The 17,937-nt window shown below is 33.1% G+C and overlaps 1 long non-coding RNA gene across 1 annotated transcript in view; it reads left to right on the top strand.

Moving 5' to 3' along the window:
* Positions 1-17,404, top strand: part of LOC134697436 (uncharacterized) — a 32,245-nt gene extending 14,841 nt beyond the window's left edge. Inside the window, exon 3 of the long non-coding RNA XR_010103114.1 lies at positions 17,091-17,404. This is a non-coding gene — a long non-coding RNA (uncharacterized LOC134697436). The remainder of the gene's footprint in view (positions 1-17,090) is intronic.
* The last annotated feature ends 533 nt before the right edge of the window (positions 17,405-17,937 follow it).

Raw genomic sequence — 17,937 nt, 5'->3', positions numbered from 1 at the left:
TGGTCCAAACATAACATGCAGTGGTCACAACATTATATGAAGTGCTCACAATATTATATGAAGTGCTCACAATATTATATGAAGTGCTCACAACATTATACGTTTTTTGTTGTATGATGAGATTGATGTATGCCGAGATCATTCGGTAAACTTCGTTTTTTAGCGGAAATTACCGAATCCACAATTGGTAAATTACGGTAAATTAATGCCCAGCAAACAAATTTAAACAGTTATTATTATATATTTTATCATTAAGGCAGTATACAATATTTAAAACTGATTGAAATAAGTTAATTAAGAAGTATGATCAATTTAACACAAATGTATTCCACACCAGGGCATTTTGAACTTATTTTGAGGATCAGTTTCACCATATTCACAACTTAATATGTATATATATCTACAAGAACACACCCATGATATCGCGGGTCTGTGACTGAATTAAAGAATATAACTATGCGTAAGCCTTATTTTAATATTGATATTGTCATCTGATAAAGTCGTGCCGATTATAAGATGCACAGTTTTCTCTGCTTTCAACATCTTTCTGTTTGAACCCGTCGACCTCAATCTAATTAAAATATAGATCTCTGATTTCGTTATACTACGTTACTACAGATTGCGTTGACCTGGAACTTATCAATTATTGGTATTATTAATTTTATTTGGAAAACAAAAGTCCCTGGAAAGGAGTATTTTTTAATCAACAGCATTGTCCTTATATATGAGTTATAAATAAAGTTGAATTCTTTGATTCGCTGTTTTACGTCATCCGGCTAAAAAATTGAAAACTGTACATGCTATACCTATGCGCCTTATTTTAAGTCCAGATTTCTATTATTCGTATTGTCATCTTAGAAAGTCATACTGATTAAAAAACTACAATCGGGAACAATGTGACAATGATTGAATTTAGTAGTTTCAACCCTGTGATTACGACCCGTGTATATAGCAAAATCATCTAAATACAGCGTTTGGTGGTGCGCCTGTCAGATGCGGAACGTACAGATAATGTAATAATTAACAGGTGAATATACTATTGGAATCGGTATCGGATTCGACCCGGAACTTCTTAATTATTGGCAATATAAAATATGTGGAAAACAAAAGGGTCTGGAGTGGTGTAATTTTTAATTAACAGCATTGTACTATATTAGTTATATATAAAGTTGAATTCTTTGATTCATCGTTTTTACGTGATGACGGCTGACAAATTGGACCTCGTTATTTTAGTATTATAGAAGTGTTTATTAACTTGCTTCGCCGAACGCAGTTGGATACGACCGCAGAGGTCCAATCCTGAACCGTTCGGACAAAAAAGGACACACTATTCACGCTTGATTCAGATCTGAATTTGGAATGTAATTAAATATTTGACACATAATAGGTTTTTGACGAAGAATAACTGTAGTCAAAGAACTAAAAATTGGTTATATAATTTGAATGTATACTTAATTTTTTGCTTTTGCATTACGCTGTTGCGAATTGTCCCACCCCCTCAAAATATTTTTAAAAAATACATCCTTTTTTGTTGTTTTGTGCAATATACTATGCTGTTGAATACTGACCCCAACCTCAAGAAAAGAAAAATGTATCCCCCACTTTTTTTCTTTTTAGTTTCTGAAATCTGATATGATCAAACATGTATGGATTCATTTACCTCAATATATTTGGATTACCTTACTTACACTGGATTCAAATTGTCTTAATTGACCATTAACCAAGAAACCCTTGTTTTTCCCTCTTTTTTGCCTCTAACTCTTAAACAGTTTGAGCCATGCATAACACCTCCCCCACCCATCCCTCCAAGCAAATCATAACCATCCCTTTAGTAGTTTGGAAACTTGTGGTATAATTTCAGAGAGATTCATACACTTAATGACTGGAAACTACAAAAAGGTTTATTTCGACCCCCTTTTTGGCCCCTAATTCCTCAACAGTTAAGACCATAACCCCACAAATCAATCCCAACCTTTCTTTAGTGGTTATAAACCTTGTGTTAAAATTCAATTGATTTCTATTTACTTATACAACAGTTATTATCCGGAAAACATAGCAATATACGACCATTTTTTTTCCTTTTTTTTTGCAGTCGTATTAAAACATGTAGATTTATGCACATATTTTGTTCATTTCTGAATAATACATATATTTAGATTACTCGGGATTGTAATTAAGATATGTTATGACCCAGTATTTTTCTAGGAGAACCAAATATCTATCAGAAGTATACTGTTCATTGCATTTTTTTTTATCAATGTTGGTCAGCAATTGCAAATAGAATTTTATTATTTTACATTTACGATTTTCAATCATATTTTAAAAAGGCATGTCACAGCAATGTTTGGTGCAAAATAACTAGTTTGTGAATTTAAATTCTTTTAAGAATATAATTCGGACTATGCTATACATGAAAGTCAAATTAGTTTCGACAATTTTCCATTTATTTTCCCGTGAGTGATCTATATCCATGAGAAAGAAGCCTCACAGAAACAATCAAGATCCGTCGTCAAAAGCAACTTTACAGATAAGAAAAATATATTCAGATATGAAATTTTCAACCTTTTACATTGATTCTAACATGGGATATGGGAAAAAAATTGGTAGCAAAAATAACAGAAATCCCCAGACTATAGACAAGCTTGTATGTGAGAAGAATTAGAACGCCAATAACAACAACGAGATGTTATCTATATATATATATATCTTTATTCTCACAAACCAAATTACAAAGGTATAGAGATAATTATACATATTTCAAAATTACATAAATAAATAATGTACGAAAGTAGATAGAGGCATTCACAATTGTTCACCCAGAAAAATTCAATTTGTTATTGATCTCCTTAATAAGTTTACATAGTTCGTTCAGTTCTGAACATTTTTTTGAATTCATTAAGTCATAAAACTTCAATGTATTTGGACTATTTCTATAGTAAAATGCAATACATTGTTTTCTACAGTTATCAAAAGCTGAACAATTAAAAATGTAATGGTATTCATCACCAATGGCATCTGAATTACATAATACACATTTTCTGTTTTCTCTTTCTATTTTTTGCCATCTTCCAGTTTCTATTGGAAATTTCATGTTCAAAGTTCGAAATTTAAAAAATAAGGATATTTGCCTATCATCCAAAATATTAAAATATTTTTCAAACTCCAAAGTATCTTTAAATAAGCGATAATTTAATGCTTTTGGTGATTCATGTAGGCTTGCTAGCCATTTTTGTTTGAATTGATCTATTAAATTCTGTTTGATGGTTACATGTAGCCATGTTTTATTTACAAAAAAGATATTGTCCCATACATATGACAAGCCACACGTGTCTAAAATTGACTTGACTTGTTTTAACCATAAAATATTTGTACCATATTTGGCATTTGCTAAGTTATACAAAATAAAAGGCAATTTGTCAGGTTTTCCGGTTACCAACTTGAACCAATAATTTATCATTCGTAACTTAATTGAAATATCAAATGGATATCTTCCCAATTCACCATAAATCATAAAATCAGGAGTAGACTTTTTTACTCGAAGTAATATTTTACAAAATTTAATATGAACCCTCTCGATTATTGAATTATTTCCAAAACCCCAAACTTCACACCCATACAGAAGTATTGGTTTAACAATTTTATCAAATAGATCAAGTTGGCATTCAATTGACAGATTATGTATTCTACCTTTTCGAATAATATCGTACATAGCATGTGTTGCTTTTTCACATTGCTTTTTTTTAGCTCTTGAAAAATTTCCTGATCTAGACAGTAATACACCAAGATAAGTAAATTCACTCACAATATCTAGTATTATATTATTATACTTAAAAACAATATTTTGCGGTAGTCTACCTTGTGAAAAAATTACAATCTTACTTTTTTCCACATTTACTCTTAGTTTCCATAACTCACAATATTCATATAAGGAGTCCAGTTGTCTTTGTAAATCTATCTGAGATTCTGCCATTAAGACAGTATCGTCAGCATATAAAATGACAAACAATTTTAAATAAACATTTAACTCTATTTCTAACTCATCAGAGATAGTACACAAACCTTCTATATTATTATTCTGTAAAAACAATTCCAGATCGTTAAGATAAATGGAAAAAAGCAAAGGAGAGAGATTCTCTCCCTGTCTAACACCAATAGAACAAGGGAAAAATTCAGAAAAATCTGATCCAAAATGAATACGTGATTTGATATTATTGTACATGTTGACAATAACGTTATACATTTTTCCGTTAATCGAATGTTTAATAAGTTTTGACCAAAGACCAGACCGCCAAACAGTATCGAAAGCTTTCGCAAAGTCAACGAAAGCACAATATAGTTTCTTCTTTTTCCTCTTTAGCAACTCAAATAAGATGTGAATAACAAATATATTGTCTACTGTGGAATAACCTTTTCTGAAGCCAGCCTGGTTTTCATTTAATAATAAATAATCCTCTAAGAAAGAACTCAATCTAAGATTTAAAACAGATGTGAAAAGTTTTCCCAGGCAGCTGAGTATAGTAATTGGTCTATAATTTTGGGGATCAGATTGGTCACCCTTGTTTTTATAAAAAGGTATAATATTTCCCATAAGCCATATTTCAGGCAAAGTACCAGAATCAAAAATCATATTAAAAAGTTTCACATAAACGGGTATAAAAATGTGTGATGTGCTTTTAATAAATTCGTTGATTATTAAATCATCGCCACTAGCCTTTCCGTTTTTCAAGTCTCGTATACACTTAATAATCTCATCTGCGGTAATTTCTGAATTCAAAACTTCATTTACACCTTGAATGTCATTCGGCTCAGTTGTGACGTCATTTGTAATCTCGGCGTTATTTAAATTTTTGAAAAAATCAAACAATACATCTAATGCTATATTAGGTTTTTTTCTTTTCCCTCCCCTATTTAAAATTTTCCAATATTCCTTCGGATTTTTTGTCCTCAGGTTTTTCATATGTTTTTTAAGAAAAATATATTCAGATATGAAATTTTCAACCTTTTACATTGATCCTAACATGGGATATGGGGAAAAAATTGGTAGCAAAAATAACAGAAATCCCCAGACTATAGACAAGCTTGTATGTGAGAAGAATTAGAACGCCAATAACAACAACGAGAAGAATTCACAGTAAAACAATACTAGAAGTTCTCCATTGATATAATTATGTTACAATTATATATTGACATAATAACGAGTATCGTTTTTTTTATGCTTCTGTAACAAAAAACAAAAAAAATAAAATTGTGTGGAAAAAAAAATCAAAGAAGTGCTCAGCAACAAAAAGCATTCCTCTTTTAGATGTTGTTGCTATCATCTGGACCTAAACACAAATTTGAATCTTTTTTCGAGGTCCATTGTTATCAAAGAAGTGCGATCTAAAAGAAGACTTGTAGTTGATTATATTTTGTATCTTAATGTACCTTATATATAAAAGTACCCGCCCACGTTCACTCTATTTTCTTGTAAGATGTATTTATATTTATACCCATCTGATGAGTTAAGCCTTTTACAACTGATTTTCATAGTTTGTTCTTATGTTGTTCTGTTACGCCACTGTCCTAGGTTAAAGGGAGGGTTGTTATCCCGCTAACATGTTAAAATCCGCCACATTTTGTATATATGTGGCTGTCCCAAGTCAGGAGGAGCCTTTATTTCAGTGGTTGTCGTTTGATGATGTGTTATATACATGTTAGTTTTTCGATCTTTTGTTTGTACATAAATTAGGAATGTTTTACGTTTATCATGTCTGTGCCTTCTATAGCTGACTATGCGGTATGGGCTTTGCTCATTGTTGAAGGTCATACTGTGGCCGTTAAGTTGTTAATTTCTGTGATGTCATTTTGTCTCTTGTGGACAGTTGTTTCATTGGCAAGCATACCACTTTTTAGCTCACCTGGGCCGAAGGGCCAAGTGAGCTTTTCTCATCACTTGGCGTCCGTCGTCCGTCGTCGTCCGTCGTCGTCGTCGTCGTCCGTCGTCGTTAACTTTTACAAAAATCTTCTCCTCTGAAACTACTGGGCCAAATCAAACCAAACTTGGCCACAATCATAATTGGGGTATCTAGTTTAAAAAATGTGTGGCGTGACCCGGTCAACCAACCAAGATGGCCGCCACGGCTAAAAATAGAACATAGGGGTAAAATGCAGTTTTTGGCTTATAACTCAAAAACCAAAGCATTTAGAGCAAATCTGACGGGGTAAAAATGTTTATCAGGTCAAGATCTATCTGCCCTGAAATTTTCAGATGAATCGGTCAATCGGTTGTTGGGTTGCTGCCCCTGAATTGGTAATTTTGAAGAAATTTTGCTGTTTTTGGTTATTATCTTGAATATTATTATAGTTAGAGATAAACTGTAAACAGCAATAATGTTCAGCAAAGTAAGATCTACAAATAAGTCAACATGACCAAAATGGTCAGTTGACCCGTTTAGGAGTTATTGCCCTTTATAGTCAATTTTTAACCATTTTTCGTTAATTAAAGTAATCTTTTACAAAAATCTTCTCCTCTGAAACTACTGGGCCAAATTAATCCAAACTTGGCCACAATCATCTTTGGGGTATCTAGTTAAAAAAAAATGTGTGGCGTGACCTGGTCAACCAACCAAGATGGCCGCCACGGCTAAAAATAGAACAAAGGGGTAAAATGCAGTTTTTGGCTTATAACTCAAAAACCAAAGCATTTTGAGGAAATCTGACATGGGTTAAAAATGTTTATCAGGTCAAGATCTATCTGCCCTAAAATTTTCAGATGAATCGGTCAATCGGTTGTTGGGTTGTTGCCCCTGAATTGGTAATTTTGAGGAAATTTTGCTGTTTTTGGTTATTATCTTGAATATTATTATAGATAGAGATAAACTGTAAACAGCAATAATGTTCAGCAAAGTAGGATCTACAAATAAGTCAACATGACCAAAATGGTCAATTGACCCGTTTAGGAGTTATTGCCCTTTATAGTCAATTTTTAACCATTTTTCGTAAATTAAAGTAATCTTTTACAAAAATCTTCTCCTCTGAAACTGCTTGGCCAAATTAATCCAAACTTGGCCACAATCATCTTTGGGGTATCTAGTTTAAAAAATGTGTGGCGTGACCTGGTCAACCAACCAAGATGGCCGCCACCTCTAAAAATAGAACATAGGGGTAAAATGCAGTTTTTGGCTTATAACTCAAAAACCAAAGCATTTTGAGGAAATCTGACATGGGATAAAAATGTTTATCAGGTCAAGAACTATCTGCCCTGAAATTTTCAGATGAATCGGTCAATCGGTTGTTGGGTTGCTGCCCCTGAATTGGTAATTTTGAGGAAATTTTGCTGTTTTTGGTTATTATCTTGAATATTATTATAGATAGAGATAAATTGTAAACAGCAATAATGTTCAGCAAAGTAAGATCTACAAATAAGTCAACATGACCAAAATGGTCAGTTGACCCCTTTAGGAGTTATTGCCCTTTATAGTCAATCTTTAACCATTTTTAGCTCACCTGACCTGAAAGGTCAAGTGAGCTTTTCTCATCACTTGGCGTCCGTCGTCCGTCGTCCTGCGTCCGTCGTCCCGCGTCCGTCGTCCGTCGTCCGTAAACTTTTACAAAAATCTTCTCCTCTGAAACTACTGGGCCAAATTTAACCAAACTTGGCCACAATCATCCTTGGGTTATCTAGTTTAAAAAATGTGTCCGGTGACCTGGTCATCTAACCAAGATGGCCGCCATGGCTAAAAATAGAACATAGGGGTAAAATGCAGTTTTTGGCTTAGAACTCAAAAACCAAAGCATTTAGAGCAATTTGTCAAAGGGTAAAATTGTTGTTCAGGTCAAGATCTATCTGCCCATAAATTTTCAGATGAATATGACAACTTGTTGTTGGGTTGCTGCCCTGAATTGGTTATTTTAAGGAAATTTTGCAATTTTTGGTTATTATCTTGAATACTATTATAGATAGAGATAAACTGTAAACAGCAATAATGTTCAGCAAAAAAAGACCTACAAATAAGTCAACATTACCGAAATTGTCAGTCAACCCCTCAAGGAGTTATTGCCCTTTATAGTCAATTTTTAACCACTTTTCGTCATTTTTTGTAACTTGTACAAAAATCTTCTCCTCTGAAACTACTGGGCCAAATTAAACCAAACTTGGTTACAATCATCCTTGAGGTATCTAGTTTAAAAAATGTGTCCGATGACCCCGCCTTCCAAACAAAATGGCCGACATTGCTAAAATTAGAACATGGTGGTAAAATGCAGTTTTTTATTTATATATTTGAAACTAAGACATTTAGGGTAAATCTTACAAGATGTAAATGTCCATCAGAAAAAGATCTATTCCCTCACAAATTTTCAGATGAATCTGACAACTCGTTGTTGGGTTGCTGCCCTAAAATTGGTACTTTTAAGGAAATTTTGCAGTTTTTTGTTATTATCTTGAATACTATTATAAATAGACATAAACTGTAAACAGCAATAATGTTCAGCAAAATAAGATCTACAAATAAGTCAGATGATCAAAATTGTTAGAGGACCCCTTAAGGAGTTATTGCCCTTTATAGTCAATATTGAACAACTTTTCGTCATTTTTGTAATTTGTACAAAAATTTCTTTTCTAAAACTATGGGCTATTTTTAACCAAACTTGGCCACAATAATAACTAGGGTATCTATTAAAAAAGTGTCTAATGACCCAACCTACCAACCAAGATGACCGACATCAGTAAATACAGTACCAGGTGAGCGACACAGGCTCTTGAGAGCCTCTAGTTCATAAATCTAAGTAATCTTTTACAAAATCTCCACTGAAACTACTAGGCCACAATCATCTTTGGGGTATCTAGTTTGAAAAATGTGTCCGATGACCTGGCCATTCAACCAAGATGGCCGCCACAGCTAAAAATAGAACATAGGGGTAAAATGCAGTTTTTTGCTTATAACTATGAATCCAAAGCATCTAGAACAAATCTGACAAGGAGTTAAATTGTTAATCAAGTCAATATCTATCTGCCCTGAATTTTTCAGATGAATTGGACAACTGGTTGTTTGGTTGCTGCCCTCCAATTGGTAATTTTTAAAGAAATTTTGCCGTTTTCGGTTATCTTGAATACTATTATAGATAGCGATAAACTGTAAACAGCAATAATGTTCAGCAAAGTAAGATCTACAAATAAGTCAACATGACCTAAATGGTCAATTGACCCCTTAAGGAGTTATTGCCCTTTATAGTCAATTTTTAACAATTTTCATTAATTTGGTAAATTTATGTAAATTTTTACCAAATATAGTTCTCTGTTACTAATGGGCAAAGTTCATGATAGATATAATTGTAAGAAGCAAAATCGTTCAGTAAAGTAAGAACTTCAAACACATCACCATCACCAAAATACAATTTTGTCATGAATCCATTTGTGTCCTTTGTTTAATATGCACATAGACCAAGGTGAGCGACACAGGCTCTTTAGAGCCTCTAGTTTATATATATATCAGCCGTGCAAACTGACGAACAAACGTTGTAAACGTTTTATTCACCCCCCCCCCCCCCCCCCCCCCCATACACTCAGTTTTCATAAACGATGATAACATTAAATGAAAATGTGAAACTGGGTCTTTAAAGGGTAAATTTTTCTTATGAAAGTTTATATTTCTATATAAGACTGCTGATCATATTTAGAAGACAATCTACTTGGCGTGCTAAAAAGCTTGTAAAAAATTTGGAATAATTGATGTAAAGATAAGTTAAACACCTACAATGAAATGCTTCAAACTGCATTTTCCATATCTGTTACATACATGTCCCAAGTAAGGAGCCTCTGGCCTTTGTTAGTCTTGTATTATTTTAATTTTAGTTTCTTGTGTACAATTTGGAAATTAGTATGGCGTTCATTATCACTGAACTAGTATATATTTGTTTAGGGGCCAGCTGAAGGACGCCTCCGGGTGCGGGAATTTCTCGCTACATTGAAGACCTGTTGGTGACCTTCTGCTGTTGTTTTTAGCTCACCTGGCCCGAAGGGCCAAGTGAGCTTTTCTCATCACTTTGCGTCCGTCGTCCATCGTCCGTCGTCGTTAACTTTTACAAAAATCTTCTCCTCTGAAACTACTGGGCCAAATCAAACCAAACTTGGCCACAATCATCATTGGGGTATCTAGTTTAAAAATGTGTGGCGTGACCCGGTCAACCAACCAAGATGGCCGCCACGGCTAAAAATAGAACATAGGGGTAAAATGCAGTTATTGGCTTATAACTCAAAAACCAAAGCATTTAGAGCAAATCTGACGGGGATAAAAATGTTTTTCAGGTCAAGATCTATCTGCCCTGAAATTTTCAGATGAATCGGTCAATAGGTTGTCGGGTTGCTGCCCCTGAATTGGTAATTGTGAGGAAATTTTGCTGTATTTGGTTATTATCTTGAATATTATTATATATTGAGATAAACTGTAAACCGCAATAATGTTCAGCTAAGTAAGATCTACAAATAAGTCAACATGACCAAAATGGTCAGTTGACCCATTTAGGAGTTATTGCCCTTTATAGTCATTTTTTAACCATTTTTCGTAAATCTTAGTAATCTTTTACAAAAATCTTCTCCTCTGTAACTACTGGGCCAAATTAATCCAAACTTGGCCACAATCATCTTTGGGGTATCTAGTTTAAAAAATGTGTGGCGTGAGCTGGCCAAACAACCAAGATGGCCGCCACAGCTAAAAATAGAACATAGGGGTAAAATGTAGTTTTTGGCTTATAACTCAAAACCCAAAGCATTAAGAACAAATCTGACAGAAATAAATTTGTTAATCAGGTCAAGATCTAACTGCCCTGAAATTTTCAGATGAATCGGACAACCCATTGTTGGGTTGCTGCCCCTGAATTGGTAATTTTAAGGAAATTTTGCTGTATTTGGTTATTATCCTGAATATTATTATAGATAGAGATAAACTGTAAACAGCAATAATGTTCAAATAAGTAAGTTTAACAAATAAGTCAACATGATCGAAATGGTCAGTTGACCCCTTAAGGAGTTATTGCCCTTTATAGTCAATTTTTAACCATTTTTCGTAAATCTTAGTTATCTTTACAAAAATCTTCTCCTCTGAAACTACTGGGCCAAATTATTCCAAACTTGTCAACAATCATCTTTAGGGTATCTAGTTTAAAAAATGTGTGGTGTGACCCGGTCAACCAACCAAGATGGCCACCAAGGCTAAAAATAGAACATAGGGGTAAAATGTAGTTTTTGGCTTATAACTCAAAAACCAAAGCATTTAAAGCAATTCTGACGTGGGGTAAAATTGCTTATCAGATCAATATCTATCTGCCCTGTAATTTTCAGATGAATCTGACAACCCGTTGTTGGGTTGCTGTCCGTGAATCTGTAATTTTAAGGAAATTTTGCTGTTTTTGGTTATTATCTTGAATATTATTATAGATAAAGATGAACTGTAAACAGCAATAATGTTCAGCAAAGTAGGATCTATAAATAAGTCAACATGACCAAAATGGTCAATTGACCCTTTAAGGAGTTATTGTCCTTTATAGTCAATTTTTAACAATTTTCATAAAATTTGTAAATTTTTAAATAACATTTCCACTGATGCTACTGGGCCAAGTTCATTATAGATAGAGATAATTGTAAGCAGCAAGACTGTTTAGTAAAGTAAGATTTAAAAACACATCACCATCAACAAAACACAATTTTGTCATGAATCCATCTGCTTCCTTTGTTTAATATTCACATATACCAAGGTGAGCGACACAGGCTCTTTAGAGTCTCTAGTTTTATTTGGTAGGGTTGTTGTCTCTTTGACACATTCCCCATTTCCATTCTCAATTTTATTATTCATGTAAAAATGACAAATTCTGAAAATCGATGCCAAAAAAGACTCTATCATGACATATATAAGCTAAGGTAATAGTATAACGTGTTATAGAAAGCTGACTGTTTTATTTAAAAGGTAATTAAGCTGTTTAAAACTGAGTACGGACTATAAAGTGGCACCTTGCTAAAGTTCTTCAGTAGGAAATGAACTCGAGGAATATATCATACAAAGTTTCCTTCGATATTTCATTAAATAAACTTTTTATTATTTAACTTACATTTTGCCATTCGTATTTCTTACGACGAACAGAACTACTTCAATCATTCACCTCTTAGTCTCATCTTTTCCTTACTTATTTCAATCAGTTTTAAATATTGTATACTGCCTTATGATAACATGACTTTAATAACTTTTTAAATTTGTTTGCTGGTTTCAAATTGTCTTAATTGACCATTAACCAAGAAACCCTTGTTTTTCCCTCTTTTTTGCCTCTTACTCTTAAACAGTTTGAGCCATGCATAACACCTCTCCCAACCATCCCTCCAAGCAAATCATAACCATCCCTTTAGTAGTTTGGAAACTTGTGGTATAATTTCAGAGAGATTCATACACTTAATGACTGGAAACTATAAAAATGTTTATTTCGACCCCCTTTTTGGCCCCTAATTCCTCAACAGTTAAGACCATAACCCCCAAATCAACCCCAACCTTTCTTTAGTGGTTAAAAACCTTGTGTTAAAATTTAATTGATTTCTATTTACTTATACAACAGTTATTATCCGGAAAACATAGCAATGTACGACCATTTTGTTTTCCTTTTTTTTTTTGCAGTCGTATTAAAACATGTAGATTTATGCGCATATATTGTGCATTTCTGAATAATACATATATTTAGATTACTCGGGATTGTAATTAAGATATGTTATGACCCAGTATTTTTCTAGGAGAACCAAATATCTATCAGAAGTATACTGTTCATTGCATTTTTTTTTTATCAATGTTGGTCAGCAATTGCAAATAGAATTTTATTATTTTACATTTACGATTTTCAATCATATTTTTAAAAGACATGTCACAGCAATGTTTGGTGCAAAATAACTAGTTTGTGAATTTAAATTCTTTTAAGAATATAATTCAGACTATGCTAAACATAAAAGTCAAATTAGTTTCGAAAATTTTCCATTTATTTTCCCGTGAGTGATCTATACCCATGAGAAAGAAGCCTCACAGAAACAATCAAGATCCGTCGTCAAAAGCAACTTCACAGATAAGAAAAATATATTCAGATATGAAATTTTCAACCTTTTACATTGATCCTAACATGGGATATGGGGAAAAAATTGGTAGCAAAAATAACAGAAATCCCCAGACTATAGACAAGCTTGTATGTGAGAAGAATTAGAACGCCAATAACAACAACGAGAAGAATTCACAGTAAAACAATACTAGAAGTTCTCCATTGATATAATTATATTACAATTATATATTGACATAATAACGAGTATCGTTTTTTTTGTGCTTCTGTAACAAAAAAAAAAAATAAATAAAATTGTGTGGAAAAAAAAAATCAAAGAAGTGCTCAGCAACAAAAAGCATTCCTCTTTTAGATGTTGTTGCTATCATCTGGACCTAAACACAAATTTGAATCTTTTTTCGAGGTCCATTGTTATCAATGAAGTGCGATCTAAAAGAAGACTTGTAGTTGATTATATTTTGTATCTTAATGTACCCATGGAAGTAATATTTAAAAGGATTAACAACGACTAATTAGCATGTATTTATAGCATGCTGAGCTCTGTACTAAAGTCATACGATTTCATCCAATTATAGTCTCAGCGGTAAGACCACTTTGGTTACTATCTGCGTTACCGCGGTTGTAAAAGGCATCTGGAATTTCTTATCAGTCACGTGGTTTTATCGAGTCCGGTAATTATAGCGCACCAGTGGGAAATCCCTAGTTTATTAATAACAAGGTAGCGCTGTATCACATAGAATATCTACCTTTAGAAAGAAATCGAATGGTGAAAAAAACTTGAAAAACTGACGAGAATTGTTCAAACTACAGCAGTTTAACATGGAAAATTGTATTTAATTTAGCATATTTTTGCTCTTTACCGTTTGTTTTAAACTGTTCTAAAAGTATTTTCCGGTTAAAAGCGAAACCCGAGTTAAACAGTTAAATACCGATGAATCGATCAGGTTTCACATGATGTTTAACAAAATAATGTAGGCAAATGTAGGCATAGATTTTTTTACTGTTGAAATGTGCAAAGTTTATCGAGATTGAATGAAATAATATTTACTTTCAAGTCTTCTAAATTTATGTATATGTCATAAATGTCATTGATTGCATTATTGAAACTGGACAACTAAAACGGGGATAATATTTTCGTAAATATATATTTAAAAAGTGTTTATTGTGGAATGCTTGTATTCATATAATAAGCTATACAGCAGAAAATATAACAAACCGACGAAATGGGCTTGAATCTATCTGTCTTACGGTAAATTCATTTTTACACAAATTAGTTTATGTATCAAGAACTTCAATTGAAGGATAGAACCGTTTAGAATTGTTAATAATTTAATTGACTATAAATACACGAGATATTTAGATTTTTCGTATTCGATAAAGGGTGTCCAAACGTATTTTTTGTACAGTCATCTTCTTAACTTTATACGGAAATGATTTTTTAATTGTCTGTAAATTTTAAAATTGAAATGATACAACTTTGTTCTCCAATTTCGTATGTGATAACTGTCGGTTTTAACTATTAAGTTCAAACTAACCAAAAATAGGGAAAAATTGGACTAAAATAAAAATTAAACGAATGACTCATTTCGGCAGCGTACATCAACGGAATGTAACGAATGGACTATTCGGGTTACTTCGCATGTATATTCGACAAAAACTTGTCTGTTCGTAGTTCTCCGTGAACACGAAAATGACCGATAAGTGTCAGTGATTTGATCGATCACATGCGGAGAATAAACTTCCATGCCAGATATTGAACCAATTAACGAGTTATTGAAAGATGGGCGGTAACGCAGATGAAACCTTTGAAGTGACGACGATGTTATTCCTTTCAATATTACTTCCATGATGTACCTTAACTAGAATGTATTAAGGTCAAGTAGTTATCAAAGGAACCAGGATTATAATTTAGTACGCCAGATGCTTGTTTCGTCTACATAAGTCTCATCAGTGACGCTCATATCAAAATATTTATAAATCCAAACAAGTACAAAATTGAAGAGCATTGAAAATGACTCTTTTTTCATGGACAATCGTTACTATCCAACAATAGTAAATCATTCTTTTTTACTCACAGTTTGTTTCAATCTTTACCTAAGTGCAAAACTTAGATGCATGTTTTCTTTATAAGTTGTTAGAAGCTTTGAACTAGCTGTCAGTAACTGCGAGTACTTTCAGATCAGTACTTATAGTGTATTTTTGTTGTTCGGATATAAAAGTACCCGCCCACGTTCACTTTATTTTCTAGTTAGATGTATTCATATTTGTACCCATCTGATGAGTTAAGCCTTTTACAACTGATTTTCATAGTTCGTTCTTATGTTGTTCTGTTACGCCACTGTCCCAGGTTAGAGGGAGGGTTGTTATCCCGCTAACATGTTAAAACCCGCCACATTTTGTATATATGTGGCTGTACCAAGTCAGGAGGAGCCTTTATTTCAGTGGTTGTCGTTTGTTGATGTGTTATATACATGTTAGTTTTTCGATCTTTTGTTTGTACATAAATTAGGAATGTTTTACGTTCATCATGTCGGTGCCTTCTATAGCTGACTATGCGGTATGGGCTTTGTTCATTGTTGAAGGTCGTACTGTGGCCGTTTAGTTGTTAATTTATGTGATGTCATTTTGTCTCTTGTGGACAGTTGTTTCATTGGCAAGCATACCAGGTTTTTTTTAATATATATCAACCGTGCAAACTGACGAACAAACGTAGTTAACGTTTTATTCACCCCATAAACTCAGTTTTCATAAAAGATGATAACTTTAAATGAAAATGTGAAACTGGGTCTTTAAAGGGAAAATTTTTCTTATGAAAGTTTATATTTCTATATAAGACTGCTGATCATATTAAGAAGACAATCTACTTGGCGTGCTAAAAAGCTTGTAAAAAAATTTGGAATACTTGATGTGAAGTTAATTTAAGCACCTACAATGAAATGCTTCAAACTGCATTTTCTATATCTGTTACATACTTATTCATGTAAAAATGACAAATTCTGAAAAATCGATGCCAAAAATGACTCTATCATGACATATATAAGCTAGCGTAATATGGCACTTATATGTTATAGAAAGCTGACTGTTTTATTTAAAAGGTTATAAATTAAGCTTTTAAAAACTGAGTACGGACTATAAAGTGGCACCTTGAGTTCTACAGTAGGAAATGAACTCGAGGAATATATCATACAAAGTTTCCTTCAATATTTCATTAAATAAACTTTTTATTATTTAACTTACATTTTGCCATTCGTATTTCTTACGACGAACAGAACAACTTCAATCATTCACCTCTTAGTTTCATCTTTTCCTTACTTATTTCAATCAGTTTTAAATATTGTATACTGCCTTATGATAACATGACTTTAATAACTTTTTTAATTTGTTTGCTGGGCATTACCGTAATTTACCAATTATGGATTCGGTAATTTCCGCTAATATACGAAGTTTACCGAATGATCTCATCATACATCAATCTCATTTTACAACAATCTCATCATACAACAAAAAACGTATAATGTTGTGAGCACTTCATATAATGTTTTGACCACTTCATATAATGTTGTGACCACTGCATATAATGTTTGGACCACTGCATATAATGTTGTGAGCACTTAATGTATTGTGACCACTGCATATAATGTTTGGACCACTGCATATAATGTTGTGAGCACTTAATGTAATGTTGTGAGGACTTAATATAATGTTGTGAGCACTTAATATAATGTTGTGAGCACTGCATATAATGGTGTGAGCACTGCATATAATGGTGTGAGCACTGCATATAATGGTGTAAGCACTGCATATAATGCTGATCATTAACATAAGGCAGTCATGGCGTTCCATACAATTTCGCTGTTATGTTTAATAAGAGTATTAGTTTGACAACTGTTAGAGGAGTTAATTACACGATAAGTGTACCGCTTCCAGAAACTTGTCAGATATTCCCAAGCAGCACCGTGCATAACTTAAACATATTATTATTATCATTGCTACCTTATTCTACCTGTTCATGAGGTCTTTTATTTTAACAGTATAATCCAGTAACAACAATGAAAACAAATCCGTAAATGGTCGACTTCAGGTTCTTTGACCGAAGAAGAGAAAAGTAACAGAGATTCATTAACCAAAGCAGATAAACGTACCATGGGTTCTTTACCTGAAGAAGAGGATAATTTCCTTCGAATGTTTAAATTGATTAGCAATATTGCACCAAAAGCAGTAAGGGATAAGTTCGATCATCATTTCCCAGCAGCGTCACTGTCAAGCATATTAACCACAAACAGAAAAAAAATTGATAATCTTTTTTACTATAGCATTATCAACAAGAAACAAATGGATCTTATGTACACAAGTACAGGTTAGTTAAATGTATATCTTTGGGCAGGAAATATGGAACTTTTATCTTCCCTTCTATACATTTCTAGGAAAAAGTTTGGCTATAACTTGAACAACCGCGCGGAGACCGTGTATATTTCATGTTAGGTTAGTAGGCGGGGCTTATTTCAATACATGGCCAAGTAAGTAGGGGTGTTCCGTCCCTTTACAAAAATAGCCCAAACAAAAACAACAATTAAGGTGTTGAGGAAAAATCTGACAGGCTTCAACAGACGAAGAAATTGATGATGATGATCATAAAACACATTTAAAGCAAACAAGTTGTAAGTATTGACAAAATAAGTAGGTTTTTAATACTAAGTATTTAAAAAAAAAAATCACTTTGATATGCCACTAGTCTAAAAAAAAAACAAAAAAAAAAAACCAGTTGGACGGCAAACTAGTAAGGTCAATATATTGATTCCGTAACTGGCGGAATGCAAAATTGTTGAAAATCGTCGGACAAAAAATGACGCAACCTAGTTGAGGATCATATGGCAGTAC

This window comes from Mytilus trossulus, chromosome 14 (genome assembly GCF_036588685.1).
Source record: "Mytilus trossulus isolate FHL-02 chromosome 14, PNRI_Mtr1.1.1.hap1, whole genome shotgun sequence".
NCBI lineage: Eukaryota > Metazoa > Mollusca > Bivalvia > Mytilida > Mytilidae > Mytilus > Mytilus trossulus.
This window is presented reverse-complemented; position numbering and strand designations above follow the sequence as displayed.